This window comes from Alosa sapidissima, chromosome 7 (genome assembly GCF_018492685.1).
Source record: "Alosa sapidissima isolate fAloSap1 chromosome 7, fAloSap1.pri, whole genome shotgun sequence".
NCBI lineage: Eukaryota > Metazoa > Chordata > Actinopteri > Clupeiformes > Clupeidae > Alosa > Alosa sapidissima.
The window spans coordinates 11,619,883-11,641,407 of NC_055963.1; positions in this window are offsets into that span (position 1 = coordinate 11,619,883).

The window sequence follows — 21,525 nt, forward strand, 5'->3', positions numbered from 1 at the left end:
TAATGTGCGACTGTTGGTTCAGGGTCGTGGGTGGTGGCTGGGTGGGGGCGGGTTTGTGTTGGGTGGAAGGAGGAGGGGGGGGGGCTTGAAGGGAAGGATATTGATAGTTTGTATCAAAGATGATAGTTAGCCACTTAACTGTGTAGTCCACCAATGAGCAACGCCTGTGTCAGTTTACCCTTGTAAAAAAAAAAAAAAAAAAAATAAGAAAAAGAAATAAGAAGAATCAAGTCATCTCTAAGATGTCCAGAGGCTGCTATGGAGTATTGAAACCAGGTGGGATGCTCTAGGTTGCATTGTTTTGTTAAATATTTTTTTTTTCTTAGATATTGTGTGTGTGTGTGTGTGTGTGTGTCTGTGTGTGTGAGAGAGAGAGAGAGAGAGAGAGAGTGTAAAAATGTTACTCACACCTCATCCATCTCAGTGTGATGTTCCACTTCTCCCGTCCATGTCCAGCAGGTTTCTAATCGACAGCAGGGAGTCATAGTGGAAAAGCCTCTCAGAGATAATATGATGAAGTCCTTAGATCTCAAGGGTGAAGGAAGTTAACCTTTTTTCCATAAATGAAAGAATATAATTTTATTGCTGTTATTGCAAAGACACAAGCGCCATGTGCACATTTGATCTGTGATTACTTTTTTTTTAAATATATATATATATATCGTATCTTTTTTAAGTGTGTGTGTGCAAGTTATGGTTTGTAATGTTGGTGTGTTCATTTTGTTTTCTTCTTGAGATTCTCTTGTGTAACACTATTTGCAGTAAGGACACAAACCTAAGCAGTATGGCTTTCTGTTATGGCTGAACCTGACCCACAGACAGAAACCCACATCGGAGGAGAACCGGGAAGCTGTAGTGCTATAGCTATAGTATAGTGCACAGTGCACAGCACAGCACGCCTTTTTGTTCATGCATAATACACACTAGTCCTCCCCCTCAGTCTGACTGTGTGTGAAGACTTGCTTATAGAAAATGGAGTGTAGTAGCCAGCTCTGTCAGAGAGAGAGAGAGAGCGAGCGAGAGAGAGAGAGAGAGAGAGAGAGAGAAAGAGAGGGAGCAATGGCACAATGACAATAGCCATGATGGAACAGATCGGAGTTGTCCCTGTTGTTCGCTGCGTAAGGGAAAGGCGCTGCGAGATCATCATGACGGGAGTACTCGCAGGCATAGCTTGTGTTAGTGCTCAGTGTCAACCAGGGATGGAAATTAGCACCAGCCAATTACGGGTTAAATAGGAAAGAAAATTGTTTACCGCTGAGTGGCTGGAGAACTTGACCGTTTATCTGTAACTTGCTAGTAGACGTTGACATTTTCCATTCCTGGTGCCAACCCCTCTAGGGAAGCATGGTGAGATGGTCAGATGTCGGTGAGACTACAAGCTTCCTTAGGGGGGTGGTCCACCATCTGTCCTCTCCATTTTCCTATGAACGACGTCTTCTCTGGGCGATTGCTAGGTTGCCCTCCATCACAGTGTTTAGGGTGAACTGAACATAAGTCAGGTCATTCGGGTGTAACAGTTCCGTCATCTGTTGGGGCTCTCTGGAGTGTGTAGGATGATCCCCCAGCACTGAAAGGACAGAGAGTGTGTCGCGCCTTTTGTTTCGACTTTCGGATTCTTAAGGAGTTCACTCCCAGTTAGTAACTTGAGTTGTAGGTCTGCTGTGATGGGGTGCCAAATGATAAATACTTCATTTAAATTCTGCAGTTCCCTCTCTCTGACACCAGAGGTCACCCTTTCCTGAGGTTGTCACACATGCCCACTATCTGAATTGGGTCTCCTCCAACCTTTTCCATCTCTACTGCACACACGGAAGTTTGTAGGCTTCACCTCCTCTCTGATGCTGTGTCTGTCTTTCAGGTGATAAGGTCACGGCAGTATTTCCATGTACAGAGCCAAGCATGCACTCTAAATCAAAGATTCTAGAACAGAGCTCTGTTCTAGAATCTTTGCTCTAAATGCTCACCTTAACTTTCTCCATTCATTTCTGCTCTCCTCCAAACACACCACCCCCACCCACCTCCTCCGTAGTCAAAATGCTACCAGTGGAGAAGCACCAAGCACTGTCTGTTTGTGTGTGTGTGCCTGTGTACTGTGTGTGTGTGTGTATGTATGAAGGGTTCAAAGTCTCCTTCCCAATTTTACACACTTTGATCACTGGACAAGGGAACAGAGGGAAGGAGCCAGCCAAAATGTTTGTTGGTGAAAGTATATAAATATATATATAAATATATAAATATAAATGAGTTATAAAGCGATGATTTTATAAAATAATTTGAAGAATAAAATTCTAAAAAAAAAGATGCAATTGGTATGGTTTTGTTTTCATTGTGTGAGTTATTGTTATGCTAAGTGTAGAAACTCATGGACCTTTTCCTCTTAGACCCATGAATAGAGAGCACACAATTTCCATTTATAACCTGTCCATTGCTAATTCATAATTTTAAGTATACATATTTTTATATTAATGCACCTATGAATTATGCATTGACTTTGGATGGCATCAAATTTATGGCCATATTGCAAATCTGACATCTGTTTAGGAGACTCTTAAAGATCATCACAGGTGCCTGGATTATTTATGAGGAGTGCTGAATTTTTAAGTGGTTGCTGACAGTGTTTTAATATGGTTTGAGCAGCGGTGACTGACAGGCAGCAAGAACAGTAGATTTGCCTGCATACGCTGCTATTGCATCATCAGCCAGTAGGGGGAGACAAATGCTAGTGAATACCAGAGCTCTGAGATTATACCAGGAGTTGGTCTGGGTTAATGGGCAGATTAATTTCGTGTCTGGTCCCAGATTTTTGGAGATAAATAGAGATAAATAGGCATTTATTACTGCTTCACTGCTTCAGTGTTTTGATTGACTGCATTAGGCTATGTAAATGGTAATTTAGTGTGGGCTTAAAGAGGGCAGGCAGATTCCTTCTGCAGAGATGCACTCACTCGTCGTCAAAACAGTGTTTAATTTTGCGCTACTTGCTATTAAAGGGAATGGCAAATGTCACTCTCATTGGTTTAATAGATGTTACGTCCAAAACAAACCCATGTCTTATTAGGAAACAATGTGCCTGACAAAGAGATGAATTTCCTTTCATCTTCAGAAATCAGACCAACGTTTAAAAACAAAATGTTTATGGAATGTTAGTCAGAATGTGTGTGTGTGTGAGAGAGAGAGAGAGAGAGAGAGAGAGAGAGCGATTGAGTGCCATTCCATCCAGACTGACAAGATATCAGTGCAATCAGTGCACAGCTGCACAAACACACATAGATCGGCAATCTGGATTGACATTCCATCAAACTCGCAGAGTGGACCTCACCTCAACGAGTGACTCTTGTCTTAAGCCTTGTGGTGATTTTTTATTTATTCACATATTTATTTATTTTGTCTTTTTTTTTTTTTTTGCTGTCACATCATGGTAAAATTCATTCATAATATTTTGTAACCACTTGAGTGTTGGTTATATCCGCTGCAGTTCTGTTCTGGCATTTGGCATATAGTGGATGACTCATACGCTCCCCGATGATTGTTCAACGGTCGAGCGATTACAAAAGTCGCCTGTCACATAACTGATTTTGCAACACGACGGCTCAGAAGCTGCGCTTTTCTCAATCTGGCTCTAGAAGGAGCTGTGAAATCAGAGGTGTTCTTGTTTACAGCGGTGAAGTGTGTCCGTATGAACGTATATGTGTGTGTGTGTGTGTCAGTATGAATATATATATATATATATATATATATAATATATATATATATATGTGTGTGTGTGTGTGTGTGTGTGTGTGTGTGTGTGTGTGTATGTATGTGTGGGTCAGTAGAGTGTGTGTGCGTGTGTGGTGCATGTGTGTGTGTGTATGTGTGTGTGTGTTTAATAAATGCGCTTGTGTGTGTATGTGTGGGTCAGTATGAGTGTGTGTATGTGTGTGTGTGTGTGTTTAATAAATGCGCTTGCATCCCAGAGGATCCTCTTCTCTCCCCACAGGAGCCGTCAGAGAGCAAGTCTCCCCCAAAGCGCTTTATCCACTCGTTGCTATGAACACGCTGTTTCTCCCATCCGTTCTCTCTGCAGGAGGCAAAGACTGAGGACAGGTAAGCCACTCAACACTGTCATCATCATTATCGTCATCATTACCACAACCACTACTACCATCATTACAGTACCACCACTACTACTACCATTATAATAATTTTCACTACAGCCATCTTCGTCATCATCATCATCATCATCATCATCCGCAGCAGCGGGCGGCTAATAAGGTGTGAAACTGTCATGTCACACCCCACAGCACACCACAGATGAGAAGAGAAACTGACAGAGAATTAGGCAGCTGTCTGCTCAGGGTGTTATCAAACCAATCAAATCCCTGCCCCAAATCTTCCTCCTCCTCCTCCTCTTCCTCCTCCTCACTTATCATTGTCTTAACAAATGCCCCTTACATCATTGCAGCAGAATTGGGTCGTACAGAGTGGACAGGAGGGAGGTCCATGTCCAGTGGGAGAGGGCAGGAGTGTTCTTTTACTTTCAGTGGATGTGTCTGTGTGTGCTGCTGGCTGTAGCCTTTGGTCGAGGAGTGTCTTCTTTGGGCAGCACACATTCTTCTCTTTCTTCCTGTTGTTTTAGGAGATTAAACTCTTTTAGCCCTCTTTCAAGAACAGTAAAGGGCCAAGGAGGGGATTTTGGCTTGCAGCTGAACCCCCTTTTAAGTGAAAGGAAAGGAGTATGTGTGTGTGTGTAAGAGAGAGAGAGAGAGAGAGAGAGAGAGAGAGAGAGAAAGAGAGAGAGATTTGGTCCTTTCTGAAATTCATCTTGTGCCATACAGCACGTCAGACAGACAAGACAACAATGCTCTGATGATACTTTGGTGTCTATAAAATGGAGTGAGCCCATTTTTACAATTCTCTGAGGTGGGTCAGGGAGGACAAGAAACAGCTCATTAAACAAAAACTATACACAACCCCAGATATAGAACAGCTCACATTAAACAAAAACTATACACATCCCAGATATCTCTACATTATAGAACAGGAAAGTGCAGTATCATCAGTAGCATTTGAATATAAAGTATTAAAGGAACCGTATGTAAGAAATGTATTTCAATTAATCATAAAATGGCCCTGATATGTCACTAGACATTAAGAAATCATGTTCATTTCAAATACTTATATCACTGACAATAGTAGACTGGCCAGGATATTGTCATTTAAAAAGTGAAGTTGCAGCCCTCAACTGATGTTGATGTTGTGTTTTGTCATGTCTTGTTGTGTTTTGGCCTGATGCACCACCCTCCACCTATCTACTAATCACGAAGTCAGTAGTGTTTTGGCATGTGGGTTGGCAACCTCGAGTCAGGGGGGAGGGGGAGGGGGAGGGTATACACCGCTCTACAGTAATTTGAAAGTGATTGCAGTACCAGTTTTGGCCACAATCTTACATATGGTTCCTTTAAGTGTTATTATTTATAACGTATAATATAATATATTAAGTTATTAATAATCCCCTTCACCTTCAATCCCTTTTCCCTTCAATAGTCATCTGATGGTGGGCATTGCTCCTATTCCTAAAGTCAAAGATAAATGATTTACTTTTCTTTGTATTTAACTGAAGAAAACTAGACCTGCACCAATCTGCAACCTGATGTACCCAAGCCCAGTAGGTGGTTTCATCACTGTCCTGTATCAAACCCACTATTGGTCAATAAATGCACCGCCAGACTAACCAACAGTTTCTTCCCCTGGGCCATACGTTCACTAAACCAAAAAAAGAACCCTCTGCAAACTGTGGCCACCCCCCAATCTTCCCCTCCCTTGCCATGATCCACCTCTAACACCACAATATTGCATTCTGTGCACCTATGCACCAGGCACTTTCCTTGCTATTAGACTGCGGATATTTTACTCATGTGTGCTGGAGGGTGTTCTGTGTGGGAGGGTCTGGAGGGTATTAATTTTGGGCTACGTTTGAGGCTGGGTGGATGAGAGTGTGTGTGAGAGCAAGAGAGAGGGCGGGGCATATTGGGGATGTTTTTTTTTTTTTTTTTTTATTGAACATAGACAGAATTACATGTTATCACAATTGGCATCAGACATGGGCACAATGATACTTCAGTACAAGAAAAATAAAAAAAAATAAAAATAAATAAGGAATGTACAGGCACAAGCATATATGGACAACACAAATTATTCTCTCCAGGCCAACCCACGTACCCCTTTTGTTAGTGTCTCTAAACAGTCCGGGCCCAGGTAAGTCATAAATGGCCCCCAAATTTTGTCAAACTTGTATGGTTCCTCTTTTAAGTAAAAGCTGAGGGCCTCAAGAGGCATGAATTCCAACACCCCATTTATCCACTGTGTTACATTGGGTGACTCTTCTGACACCCACTTTAACAGAATACATCTTCTGGCACAGAAAAGCAAAATATTTACAAGTGTCAACTTGGTGGCAGAGATATCTGGGGGGTCCATACCCAGGATGCAAAATAAAGGAGAGATGCTAATTGTTTTACCCACAACGATATTGATTTCCTTGAGTACATCTGCCCAAAACTTAGTAATGTGAACACAATCCCATAGGCAGTGAATGTATGAGTCTTCCTCAGTTTTGCACTTGTTACAAAACTTTGATAGGTCCGGGTTCATTTTGTTACGTTGTAATGGGGTGATGTGTAGTCTGTGTGTGATTCTAAATTGTAGCTCCTTTGCTTTGTTAGTGGTAAAACAACCATTTAGATGAACCCATAGCTTGTCCCAATCCTCTGTTTGTATTTGTACACCAAAGTCAGTCTCCCATTTTAAACGCACTGTTGTTGTGTCCTCTTTCATTACCTTGCAGAACTCTATATAAATTCTTGTAACTAATTTTGTAAATCATTTTCACCGGTGAATATTATCTCCAGGGGTGAAGTTGTACAACTAGTCTGACACTTCTTGGCAGTGTTTACAACATAGCTACGCAGTTGGAAATATCTAAAAAGTTGTGTGGCTGGGATTTCTTTTTCAGTTATCGGCTGATTAAAGCTTAACACTGAGCCATTTACCCATATATCCCCTAGTGTCCTAATACCTTTGTCATACCACACATTGAAAGAACCTTTCTCAAGACTGGGAGGGAAACCTGGATTGAAATGCAGTGGGGTCAGTAAAGATGTGACTTTATCCTGGCCTTCTATTTTCCTTATCAACCTCCAAACTTTAAGTGTGTTTTGTAAAAGAAAATCTCCCTTTACAGCTGAACTTGCCCATTTCTTTGACGTGTATAGAATGTTCTTTAAAGGTATAGGGGATGTCTTCTCAGACTCTATATCCAGCCATGTGGATTCTGGATCCTCCTGAAACCAGTCTCGAATATATCTGCAATGACATGCCGGGGATGTTTTTCTGTGTTCTGTGTGTGTGTGTATGTTTAATTATTTAATTATGAATTATTTTTCACTCTTTTAAAAAAGCACTGACCAAGAGTGGCAACTTGAATTTCGTTGTATTGATACTCTTTTATGTAATGACAAATAAAGCTTCTATCTATCTATCTATCTATCTATTGCTGTGATGCACTATTAGTAGGCTACTCCTCTCCTGACACTATTAGTGTCATTGGCTAATTTAATTGTAACATGTTTGTATAGAGAGTGAATACGACTGGAGAAATAATGCTCCATTGTGGAGCCCTGGAGTGTGATCATAAGAGAGGTCTATACACAGCTCTATATTTACAGACACACTGTACTCGGTCAGTCAGACAGGACTCAATCCATCTGATGATTATGTCACCATTAACTCCCGAGTCCAGTAGCCTCTCCATCATGATGTGAGGCATGATGGGATATAATGCTGAGGAGAAGTCTATAAATCAAACATGAGCATATTGTTTGGGATCAACATGACAATAACTACTATGGAGCACATACAATAAGGCCTCATCAGTACTCCTCTCATTCCTATATTATGCAATTTGTAAAGGGTCGATGACATTGCACTTCCCTAAGGACATTTATTTTAAATGAGAGAGAGAGAGAGGAGAGAGAGAAGGTGACAAGTACAAGGAACAGAACAGGAAGAGGAGGAGGAGTGAGCCTTTCCTGCTTTCCTCGGTACTGAGTTTAATATTGGAGGTAGGGTGGAAGTGTCTCCCCCCCCCCCACACACACACACACACACTGACACAGACAGTGACACACACAAAGTCCCTTGCACACATCTTACCTAACAAAGGGAGCTGGTTACGTGGGTGAGGTGAAAGCTGCGTGGTAGCAGCAGGAAACAGGGAGGAGCTGAGTTACTTGTCTGCAGATGGAAGATGTGTGAGTGTGTGTGTCTTTATGAGAGAGTGTGTGTGCGTGCGTGCGCGCACACCATGTGTGTTTGTGTGTGTGTGCACAGGTATCTTTACTGAGTGCTTCAGAACCAATGAATTTCAGATGTGTATATCTCTTCACATGTGGTCATTTATCACTGACCCACAGCAGTTTGAGGCTGTCTGTGGAATACTAAAAACTCTCTGCTGCTTTGCCACTCTCCTATCATCTTTTGACTCACTGTCTCTTCCTCTGCGCATCCATCTTCTTATTATCTTGGGTCCCCTCTCCCTCCCTCTCTCTCTCTCTCTTTCTCTCTCCCTCTCTGTCTCTCTCTCTCTGTTTGATTTACTCCATACTGTCTTACCACTGTTAGATAACGCTATCTGCTGCCGATGCCATGTGCCGATGCCATGTAAACACCACACAATGCTGCAGTTCCTGCTGCTCCGATAGCTTATTAGAGGCTAATTGGGTTGCTGAGGGAGAGTGACACTAAGCCTTACCTTTCCCATCAAAAGGAGCCTCTGCCTCTGCGCTCTGGGGGAAAACAACAGGGGGCAGATAAATGGGGCAGATAAATGGGCTCCGGATGGCAGTCACATGTCAGCGTACTCACCAGACAGGGAACATGATAGAGGCAGATACACACACACGCGCACACACAGACACACACACACACACACACACACAGACACACACAGACACAGAGGAAGAGACACACACACACATAGACATGCACATGGCATGCAGGCTCTTAGTCCTTGTCCCCACCTTAGAGATAGACAGTCGTAAAAATAGGCTCACCCCATTTTATAGACAGCAAAGTACACATTGATTGTTCTGAGAACACAGAGTGTTTGAAAAGCATAGAAGATTGACACAGATAAAAGTGACAGCATGAGATGGGGAAAGCGAGTGATTGGAGGGTGGAGAGGGGAAAAAGGGAGTGAATGAGAGAATGGAGATTTTAGAGAGTGATTATTATCTGATGGACAGGTTGAGAGCCGGCCGTACTGACATCCAGAAAGGATAAGAGTGAGATAATTACAGAGTCATTTAGAAAGAGAATGTATGTGCGTGTGCGTGTGCGTGTGCATGTGTGTGTGGGACAGAGAGAGAGAGAGAGGCAGGGAGGGAGAGAGATGCATTGCCTGTGTGTTTCAGGGTGTGCACATGAAGCTCTGTCTGTGTGTGTGTGTGTGTGTGTGTGTTAGTGTGTGAGCATGTGCATGTGTGGGTTTGTGTGACTGTCGTTTGTATGCATCAGGAAGTAAGAACAGAGAGAGAGAGAGAGAGAGAGAGAGAAAGAGAGAGAGAGACAGACAGAGAGAGAGAGAGAGCATATGGGGGAGAAGTGAGACGCTGGTTTTCAGGGAAGCGTCGGCACAGTGCTAATGAGTTCAGTGGCTTGGCTGTCGTCACCGGAGAGCGTTGGCTAAGTGAGAAACGATGTAAATGATGCCTCTCTCTCCACACGAGGGTTTAATTGCCTGGCACATAATCCAGCTGAGAGGCTTTCATAACGCAACTGGCTCGGACCCGCACCCAGAGGTCCCTCCCAGGCCATGCCCACTCCATGCCGTGCGCCGTCTGGGCTTACAGTACATGACATGCATTTTTACTTCAAGTAAAGCCCACATCATATGTCCGCTGTTCGCATGCACAGAATACAGAAAGAGAGCAAGCAAGACATCATGAAACAACCTTCACACAGGGGAAAGAGCAGAGAGGATTGTTTTATTATTTTTTTTATTGCAAATTTGATTAGAAGAAATCGAACTGCCTTACAATGGTTTCTAATGGACATAAAGGGCTGACGGACAAGGTGAAGGACAAGGCTTGAGCGCTAAGAAGGGGGAAAGAATGGGCTGATTGATGCCAAGGCCGCAGAAACGTGCCATGGTGAGCACACAGGGAGAAGCAGTGGAGTGTCCTCAAATGTGTGTATGTACCCTGTGTGTGTGTGTGTGTGTGTGTGTATACAATACAAAGGGAGTCTATCAGAGGTTGACAGTCCATAGTGACTATGGCTTGCTTTCCTGAGGGAAGGCGCATGACAGACACAGCCTAGTCCAGCTGGCTGAGAGGACTGTGAAGAGAAACCTGACTAAAAGGGAAAAAAAACAACAAAAACAATGAATTGCTTGAACCTCACAAACAGAAGCTCCTCTTCATAAAGCCAAGATGCACATGGAGGGCCAGTTATCCTTGGAGAGCCAGTTTTCCTTCTGTGCTATCACCAGGCAGGACATCTGCACAGACCACACTCTGTCTAACATGACAACTAACATGACATCCCGCAGTTTAGCAATCTGGTATCTGTGTATCTGAAACACCCACAGCGGGAGCCATCCATCTCACTCCAAGTGTGAAGCTGAGAGTAGAAGCAATTTCGGCCATCTTATATTATGCATACATACATATCATGTCACAGCACAAACGTTCATGATATATTAATGGATTTGTTGGCAATCGTTTATTGTTTGTTTGCAATTGCTTGTTTATGAACTCCAACTAGCAGGCCACAGAGTCCCGTCATGTTCTACTCACTACTGTGTCTGCCTCTCTGCAGTGTAGCTGGCCTCAGGCTACCGTGACGTGACCTTTCACCTCATTGTTTGTGTTGACAAAAGTGACATGAATACCTGTCACCATACCATCTGCTGAGACCTTGCCGCACAGAGCTGGTCATGGTTAAACATACACACACAGAGACACACACACACACACACACACACACACACACACATACACTCCAAAACACACACAAAGACTGAATTCAGGAACACTCAAGTTGTCTCATCAGGTATTCCATCACATGTTATCCCGATTCACCATTTCCCTTAAGTCAACTCTTTAATATTTGAACATTTTTTTTTCTTGCAAGGCTTTGTGTGGTTGCCAGAAAGCAACGATCCTCGAAGATGATGCCAGGTCTGATGCAAATTAAGGACATTTTTTTTAACTAATTCCCTAAAGTATCTTTGCTCTGTCTTTGACATGAATTAAAAATAAAACTTGGCTGTTGGTATACGATACACCAAATCCCCTCAACTAGAACACCATCTCCTTAGAGTTCTGTATGAAACATGGAGACAACTTGTGTGCTTTTGCATGACTTAAAGTTTCAACACCCTGTGGAAGCTTACACAATCACACATCACTGAAATAGACTGGATTTCATATATATATAAATATTACTGCTCAAATTAAGCTAACACTTCAATCATACACTGGATCGGTACTCTGACACTGTTTGGTTCTAAGCACAAGTAAAACTTTTGAAGCGAGTGTTTTATTTTGCAAGAACTCGTTTGAGACTGGGGAAAAGGGTGGAAGGTTTCAAAAAATGTGTTTTAACAATTGTGGAAAACTGTAAGTGTTCCCTTAATTTTTTTGAACAGTATGTATATATATATATATATATATATATATATATCCCACTTGAACTTGACATATATATATATCCAAATCTCTCTGTTATCCCTTTGTCTGTTTGCAAGTGTGTGTGTGTGTCTCTGTGTCTGTGTGCATGTGCACATGTTTGTCTGCATACAAGAGAGACAGAGAGGCTCATAGAGAACCAGATAGATGAATAACAAGTTGTGGATGCCCTTAAGTGGCCATGTGATCGCATAAGCCTTTGAGACACTGGTGGTGGTGGTGGTGGGGGGTTGAGTTGCCATGTTCCAATGTTTGTTTGTGTTGCCTGCTCACACACATTATGGGCTTGAGTGGGGAAGAAAGGGGTTGTGTAGGGTGGTGGTGTGGGAACTCTGCTAGTAGTGCTGAAGGATTTGTGTCCCTGGTAAAACGTCAGCCATTTCATGCCTGCAATGTGTGTTCATGTGTGGTCATGGTCAGGGAGCAATCCCATAATACATCACCTTCTGTGGTCGGGATGGCGTTGCGGCGATGTTTCTCAAAAATAGCCAGGTTGTATTTCCACCTTAGCAGCTGAGCATGCAAGTACCAGTATGGAGAAATTGGAAAAATAAAAGAAAAACCAAAACTCCAAACAATAATCTCAAATCAATCACTGAACTTCAAAAACTATATCAAAATGAACTTTGACAACCCTTTTCAATTATAGGGCAAACTGCAGCAAATCACAAAAAGAGTGTTAGGCCTATTAGCAGGGGCAATCACTTGCTCACCTCAGACCATTCTACCTCCTTCTGCTCTCAACCATAGTCCCACCAGAGAATTTAACTCTGCCGACTAAACCAATGCACAATCAATCAATCAATCAACTAACAAAACGCATCTTCTCTATATAAATATCCAATAATACATTCCATACCATAAAACCCACAGTTTCATAACAAGGCAATCCTATTATCTAATTTCATAACCTAATACATAGCATACATAACCAGAACGTCCCAAACACCCATCTTGTCCTGCACACTTGACCTCTGCCTGTGCAGTACGTCACATTCCACGAACGTATAATGTTCCTTGTGACTTTCCGTCGGGTCTTTTCTCAGTCCCCAGACCAGGAAGCGCTATTGTCCGACACAATGAAAAGTTTGCTGAATGTCCGTGTTCCCTCAACCTTCAGTTGGCCACCCTGAAAGTAAGGCTCTTAACTAATATTGTCCCGTATGCATTTTGGTGTTGCCGTTGCAACCATGCTAGATGCAGTTCGTGTTCGTGTGTGTAAATAAAGTGTGTTTGTAAACCACGTTGTCCGTTCTTTGTGTTTAGCTCCCGTATGAAATAAACTGTAGCCGTAACGGGCAACCGCACCGTTACACTTCCCCCCTCCTCTGCAGAGGACGCATGTCGTCCCGAGAAGAGCAAGGCCTCCTCGAAGCAGGGCCTCTTGAAGTAGAGCCCCTGTAGACTCTGGCCGTATGCATGTTGCTGCCACTCTCTCGACCAAGATCAAGTGTATGAGGTCATCTTCAGCTAATGGGTGAAGCTTCGGTTCCTTGAACTTCAGTTCCTTGGGTTCTTCTACCGCCACCGCCGCTGGTAGCTAAGGTGTATTAGGCCTTGATGCCCCTTGATATTGTAGACTGTGGTAGATTGATTAAGGAGCTGTCGGGGCTTAAAGCACTTTGCTGTGAGAGAAATGACAGTGGATTTGCCATCACTTTGAATCTTCAAGGGAGATTTGATCGATGTGGGCTTCATTAGGTGCACTGGATTGATCAGGGACAGAAACATCATCAAGGCACAGACGTGGTGGCTACAGGCAAAGCTAAATCACGGCTAAATCAATACACCAAGAAACAAAGGTGACTCACATATTGCCAGATTCTTTTAAAAGGGTTTGAGCCCCCTGAGGCTCTTCTTGCAAGGTCTGGTCCCAGAGGGCGTGTGCAGCCTTGTCTTACACAGGCCAGAGTGGAAACAAAGCAGAATGGACCCAAGGCCCTGAAGCAGCTGTATTTTACAATTGATCATTCATTTGACATTGTTTCTGTTCAGACTGACTCAGAGACAGATCAGGATCAGATCAGAGTCAGGTCCACTACTCTCTGCTGGGACCATAATCTGTTATTACACAGCTGAATCACACACAGCAAGGACAATGCTATAATTCAAATAAAAAGTGGCCTTAGTTCAATTGTGTTGATGTTTCATTGTGGATAGAGTTATCTCTATAATCCCATTAAAATGCAGTTCTCTCAGACAACTAAGCCAGCCAGTGTCCTGTTGGCTCCTTACAATCCTTCTCTTTACTTCAGGAAGCCTGTTCAGCTGTCACTGGTAGTCATATACAGCACAGTTTATGAATATCTATGGCCTCCTCCTCCTGCAGAGGGATTTGAAGGAATAGGATACCATACCATGAATAAATTGCTGCCAAGGAGTCTTTGTAAGAAGACAGTAGATACATGCCAGGATCAGATCCATTTCAGTGTCTGCCCCTGCTAATCAATCAATCAATCAATCAATCTCTCAGTCAATCTATCAATCTTTCTATCTACAGTTAAGAACAAAATTATTCATACCCCTGGCAAATAATGATTAAATGATTTTCTCTTTATTAATATTTTTGTTCTGACTGAAAATGACACTGCCACATGCCAAAAGGTTGCAAGACAATGTGGTAGAAACATCAAATAAACAAAAGAAGCAATTTCATCTTCAAGACTAATTTTGTTCTTAACTGTACATTTGGAGCAAGTAATTTCACAGGATATGATATGAAAATTATGACTGCTGGTTAGACTGAAATATGATGAGCTCTAATGCTCAAACAGACCTGACAGCTTCAGCTTTAAAGAGCAACAGCCAGAGACTACGGATCAGGGACAGATCAGGGCCAAGCTCGGCTTTAACCAGCACAGGGTTTCAAAAAAGTCATCTTGATGAAAAGCCTGTTATGCCTTTTGAATTGTGTAGAGCATGATGACCCTCTAGCTAGCTTTTTTTTGGTCAAGCTGAATGAATAAGCATCTCATTTATCTTGTATGTAGCATAAGGCTTCACTTCATCATCTCAATGGACCATATCTCTCTCTTCATCATGGACTGATCTATTCAGTTTCACGTATTGTGAAAGTGGATGACATACAGCTGAATTTCCCCTGTATAAACAGTGCACTCCCGGGGACTGGCAGGGAGAAACAAACTGTTTATAATGGTGGTGAAATGGCATTTAGTCACTATTTTATTTCTTGTCATAATTTTGTTTCTTAATATTATTTTGTTTTTATAGTGCTGTTTATACTTTTTACATATATTGTTGTATTGATTAATGTTTAACATGTAAAGCACATTGAGTGACCACTGTGTATGATAATGTGCTAAATGAATTTACACTGAACTAGAAGGTGAAGTGGTAGAGAGAGGGCCAAGTTAGCACTGCATATTATAGCAACATGTCTGTATGCTTTAACCACAAATCTATATGTTTGGCCTGAGGGGTTGAAACCTTGGCTGTCATATTTCCTCAAGCCATAGCAGAAGCCAGCCCTGACAAGTGGAAATGAAGCAGCTTTGGGGCCCGCATCATTTACTTACTACGTCATTGAATTTCAAGCCAAATGTATAAATAGTGAATTTGTCTGTCAGATCAGACTGGGCTGTGACAGTAATGACGTCTTCTCTGGCTTTTGTAACTAAAGCAAATCGTTATGAGGTTTCATCCCAAGCCCTTGAAAATGCTTTTGTCTGAAGCTGTTGGGTAAAATGCCATTTTTTTTTTTGATGTAGCATCTCCCTTTAATTTCTCATAAAATGAAAAAAAAAAAACAGATGCAATCGCTGAAACAAACACAATAAATGGTTTGCCTGCTACCTCAAGGCAAAGAATGGTATGAAGATAATGAAAGCCTTTATGCCCCCGCTAAGAATATGGGCTACTCACAGGAGACTGTGAGATGGAGAAAAGTGACTTACATGACAACGTTTGTCATGCTTCTAAATCAATTTATTTTCAAATAATTAAAGAAAACAATATTTAATTCTACTAAATGAACTGACAGTTTATCTATTTATTTAATTAACCATCTGGCTATTTGTCTTGACTCTGGAGGCCATAGAGGAAGACTAATAGACTCTCAAAGATGAGGGTGAACAGAGTACCGAGAGGGGTGTTTACATTCACATCGTTCACATAAATTATTTAGCGGGTCCAGCTTAATACACCTAAATCATCTGTTTCAGTTTAAATTCACCACATTTCATCCAACTCCACTTACAAGTGAGGTGCAATGTGCACATGGTCTATGCCAGCAACCAAGTTATTATCAACCTGAGGAGTGCAAAAGAACCAAGATACAAGTGATGGTGCCTACATGCGTGTGTGCATGTGTGTGCGTGTGTGTGTGTGTTTGTGTGTGTGTGTGTGGAGGAAAGGGAGTGTGGGGGGAGGTGTGGAAAAGATGAGTCTTGATGATGAGACTGTGCCCACATAATCATGCACGTTACTCGAGAGGGACTGTCCCTGCCATTAATTCACTGTTGCTTTGGGTAAGACCATCTGCTGAATAGCAAATCATGTAACGTAATGTAATTAAGCAGCATCACTGTTTATTTCTCTCCCTGCCAGATTTCGAGCACATAGTTCAACCATGCTTATTTTTCTGAATGGCTTCCACCACAGCAACAGACAACTCCATAACACGCCAGTGTGAGTTCTGAACAGAGGAACAGGCGAACCAAAAAGCTTCAAAGGGCCGTCCTGTCAGTATCCAGTAACTCTGACAAGGAGATGAAGGAGACTCGGATGCCAGAATGAACAGGAGGCGCCCGGCTCATTCCCCAATCCCTCTGATGGAGTGGCCTCTCCAGTGTCCACTGTTTAAACATTAATACCAGATTTGGACAGTTTTGCAGAGGAGATTGTCTGCTTGTAATTTTAACTCAGCCCAATGCTGGAATTACACTAGTGGGTGTGCTATCAGCAAGAGTCTGCCATCAGATACATGTACGTAAGAATCACAATTTAAATTTTGATCATATTCACTGAAACCGACACTATGCTCCGACAGAACAACATAAATCAGCCGGTTTTAGAAAAAAACTCGCACTTCTACCTCCACCTAGCCTGTTATTTGTTTTGCAAAAATCCACAGCTCCCGGTTCTTCCGGTCCAATCAGAGCAGGGCTGTGTGAGATTTGACTGTCAATCACAGTCTGGTGCAGTCTGGTGTGCACTGACTCACTGCTGAGCACAAACTCGACGAGAGGGTGCTCGGTGGTAGTCGGGGAGGGGCATGAGAGTTGTAAACCTTCAAAACTCAGGTAGGAATGTGATGGTGTGGCAAGTGCATTTGACAAGCTGACAGGTGTTGAGACAAATTTTGCACAGCACAGACATGCAGCCAGCCCGCACAAATGGTCAGATGATAAGATTCACTGGTTGCAATAGACTAAGCATGCCTTTGGGCTACATGTATGCCCATCACAGCTGATTAAAACAGACAAGGCCCATGCATGGCCATAAACTACTGCTTTGGCAGTCATGGTTCTTTTAGCAATTAATGTTCCCAACTGTCATCACATGTTTACTTGATAGTGATCTGTGTCATGTTCTCATTTTTGTAACCCACAGCTCTTAACATGGGCATGCGTGCTACTATGTGCTCATTTCTTCTCAAACAAGCATCACGTAAAAACACAGATTCATTGTGTGTGTCTTGTGTTACTTTCCATGTCTTTGCAAATGATTGGTTGGCTTGCATCCTGGTTGGAAGAAATTGAGCTTGCAGCAATAAGTGGGTAATTGAAAATAACTTTACTTTAAGCAAAAGAGAAATGTGACAAGGACCTGTTTGCCTTTTCTACTCTCTCTTTCTCTCTCCCTTTATGCCACGTTCTCTGTCTCTGTCTTCTCTCTCTAAATCTCTCTCTCTCGCTCTCTCTTTCACAAGCAGAGATAAAAAAAAAACATGAAACAGTTCCTTCTGTTTTAAAGTTTGAGCGAGCATGCAGGGGAGAGACTGTGTCCAGAGCCTGAGTCTGCCTGTCTGCCTGGGCCATGGGCACTGGCAATGATGTCCTGGAGCCAGTGGAGGGTGACACTCAGAATGCTGTGCTTTTTCGTATGCTTCTGTGTCCTTTGTCTGTATGTGCATGGCTTTTCATGCCCCAGATGTGTGTGTGTGTGTGTGTGTGTGTGTGTGTGTGTGTGTGTGCGTGCGTGCGTGCGTGCGTGCGTGCGTGCGTGCGTGCGTGCGTGCGTGCGTGCGTGCGTGCGTGCGTGTGTGCGCGCGTGTGTGTGTGCGCGCGCGCGCGTGTGTGTGTCAAACACACATACAGTACAGACACACGAGGACACACACAGACTGAGACTAATGCATAGCTGGGTTGCAGCATTGATAAGATAAGCTGCTCCATTAACTGAGTTGACACTTGGCAGGTGGCAGGTAACGAAGCTAAAGCATGGATCCAGAGAGGACAGAGGAAAGATGGTGAAACACGAAACACATCAACACATAGACGAGCTGTGACAGGGCAAAACATGAACTAAGTTTTCTACACCACTCACAAATACACAGACACAGACACACACACACACACACACACACACACACATACCACTTCAATACACATCTGCACGTTCCACCACCACCAATACATTTCATACCCTATGTTTACGCCTGTGGTCATATATCATGCGTCTGAAGGCAGGGACCGATGCTGTGTCACCTTTGGAGATGTCTTACTAAAAAACTGTTTATCTGCGAATAAAGGAGGAAGAGGAAGATACCTCCCTTCGTCCCGCCATCAGTGGCAGGAGTCAGACACGCCCTGAAGCCCAATAACATGAGAGGGGAGAGTCGGTATATCTGAGCTGTCGCATTTGACACTCTGTTCAAAGCCTGCCAGTAAATATGTGATGTGTTGACAGCACATTAAATGACAGCACATGAAAAGTCTCTGATTCTCTGTGTTTGATTTTATTTACTGCAACAGTAAATTATCCTGAATGACGCCACTTTTAGACTGATATATAATTATCCCAGAAGGTCTGTTTAGCCATCAGAGAGTTGAAAGAAGTTGCTCAAAAGATACATTTTATGTCAGCCAAATGTCTTCTGGTGAATATGATGCAGACGTTTTTTTAGCATCAGTCATTGTGAGGACAGAAATACAGACATGCATAACGGCCCCTGTTTGCTTTAAATATGTCCTGACTCGACTAACTGCTAGACTGTTACACCCAATGCACACCCATAAATGAACACACACACACACAGTGGTGGGTAGAGTACTGAAAATCTATACTCAAGTAAGTACAATTACTTCCTTATCATCTGCATATTTTATCCTCATAAAAACAGACTGTTGTTATTAACCAAGGACGACTTCTTGGTAATCCAAACAATATTTATGTACACAATATACGTGTACTTCTATCAAATACTAATTTTAATGAATGCCCAATGGAAAATGTAATTGAGTAAAGAGAATTCTAGTTCTAATATTTACACAAGTAAGAGTAAAATTACAGACTTAAAAAAGGAACGTGGAAAGTAGCCTACTCCTTACCTGAAAAAAGTACTTTTTAACTAATTTGCGTTACTTGTAACACGTTACTACCCACCACTGCCAACTCTCCACTCAAGAGTTGTGGAGGCTTCTGAAAATGAAAATCCCCAACACACACACAAAAAAAAACACACACACTTACATCATCACTGTCATCACCTCACATACATACAGCACACTGCTTGCTACAGTAAGCCTCCTCTACATACTTGCTGCACACTGCCCCCCCCCTCCCTACATACACAGCACATTGTCTTCAGGATCTTCTCCAACACACATCCTCTACATACATACAGCACACTGCCCCCACCTACCCACACACACACTACACACACACAGTCACTGCTCCACTCCCCTTCCGCCCACACACACATCTTCACTGTCATCACTCACATACATCATACATACAGTACTCTGCAATAGTAAGTCCCTTCACCATACTTGCAGTACACTCCCCCCCCCCCTCCCCTACATACACAGCACATTATTTCATCAGGAAGCTTCTCCAACACACATCCCCAGCATACTTACAGCACACTGACCCCCCCCCCCCCCCCCCAATACACAACACATTGTCTCATGAGGAAGCTTCTCCAACACACATATTGCACACTGCCCTCTCCCCACATACACAGCACACTATCCCATCTCCCCTGTCATCCCCCCAACACACACACCAAGACCCCTGGCAGTTGGGTTAGCCCCTTGAGCCGTGGATCTGCCCAAGGTTTCTTCCTTGGTAAGGGAGTTTTTCCTTGCCCCTGTTGCTCTTGGCTGCTCCTTGTTGGTGCCCCCCACCCAATCCCAATCCTCCCCCACCTTTTTTATGCAGCCCTTGCCACTTAATCTAATCTACTAAACCCCTCTTCTACTGCACTCTTTACCCCCCCCCCATACATGCACAAATAGGCTGACACCAGACATAATTTCACTGCATTTCTTACTTCCAGTAACTATATGAATGTGACAATAAACTTCCTTGTATCCTTGAAATGAAGAGAACACCTCCTCTTCTATTTGTTACAGACAGACAGCTTGTCTTGGTCTCCAGCATCCTCCCCCTATGCCCCCCCCCCCCCCCAGGTGCAGTGGCCAGTGAGCGGCAATCTAATCATCTCGATTGAACGAAAGAGGAAGAGAAAGACAGAAAGAGAGAGGGATGGATACACAAAGATGTGACAAAACCAAATAAGTCAAGCCAGCTGTGCACACATATATAGAAGATACACACACACACGCATACACACACATAGCCAGATAGTCACATAGAACTACAAAACCCACAACCCCCCACTCCCTTTCCATCTGCATTGTGGCCATCCTTCTCTCATATCTTCTCTTCCCATTCCCTCTCCTGCTATTTATTTATTTTTCTAGAGTGCCTTCGTCTTTCCCCCCAAGTATGGCAAAAGGGCTTGTTCCCCACGAGATAATAGAGAAAGACAGAGAGAGAGAGAGAGAGAGAGAGAGAGGTATAAGGTGACATATGAGCAGAGACTCAGAGAGAGATGGAGAGCATAAGAGAGTGATAATCTGCTTAAATCTGTGCCCCCTTTGAAGTCTCTTCAGCATCCTTTTGCCCCAAACAGAAAGTGCAGCCTCTGTGAGGATGTTCAACATTTACTCTGTCACTCAGGAGACTGCTTTCGTTACCTACCTACACACACACACACACCAGGTGCGCCGGATACACCGGTGCAGGGGATGCGAACCGGGGGGCAGTTGTTGACCACAACACCGACACGGCATCGCATTGATTAGAGCATTAACTAGATCTATTTACAGCGCTGTAGCTTTAATTACTTCTGCTCTAGTCTGGCCTCTTGGTCATGATGTCATGCTCAGCCAATCGGATATTTCTCCCGCCAACCAGGTGATTGGTCCAGGAAAAGGGTTATCCTATGAGCAACCCTATGTCTATGCACCAACCGTATCAATGCGACCAACGAGGCTACGATGAACTGAACTGAAGCTTAGTTCAGTTATCGTCACCACCACACTTACCTTACAAATTGCTGTGCATTCCTGCTCTACGCTACCTACAGTTGTATTTGTTCTTGAAACTTGTGTGTGGAGGACTACAGAGATCTTAGATACACTACTACATCGCTACACTACGGTGACGGTCAATGTTGATCAATGCGGAAAGCAGTTGCTAGCATAGCTGCTAAGCTAAGTGCTAGGTGCGTTCGTAGGGCTACAGAAAAATGCTACTTGGACCAATGTGTAAACAATGATCCGACAAGCTAAGGTACATGTTAGAGTATACAGTTTGAGAGCAT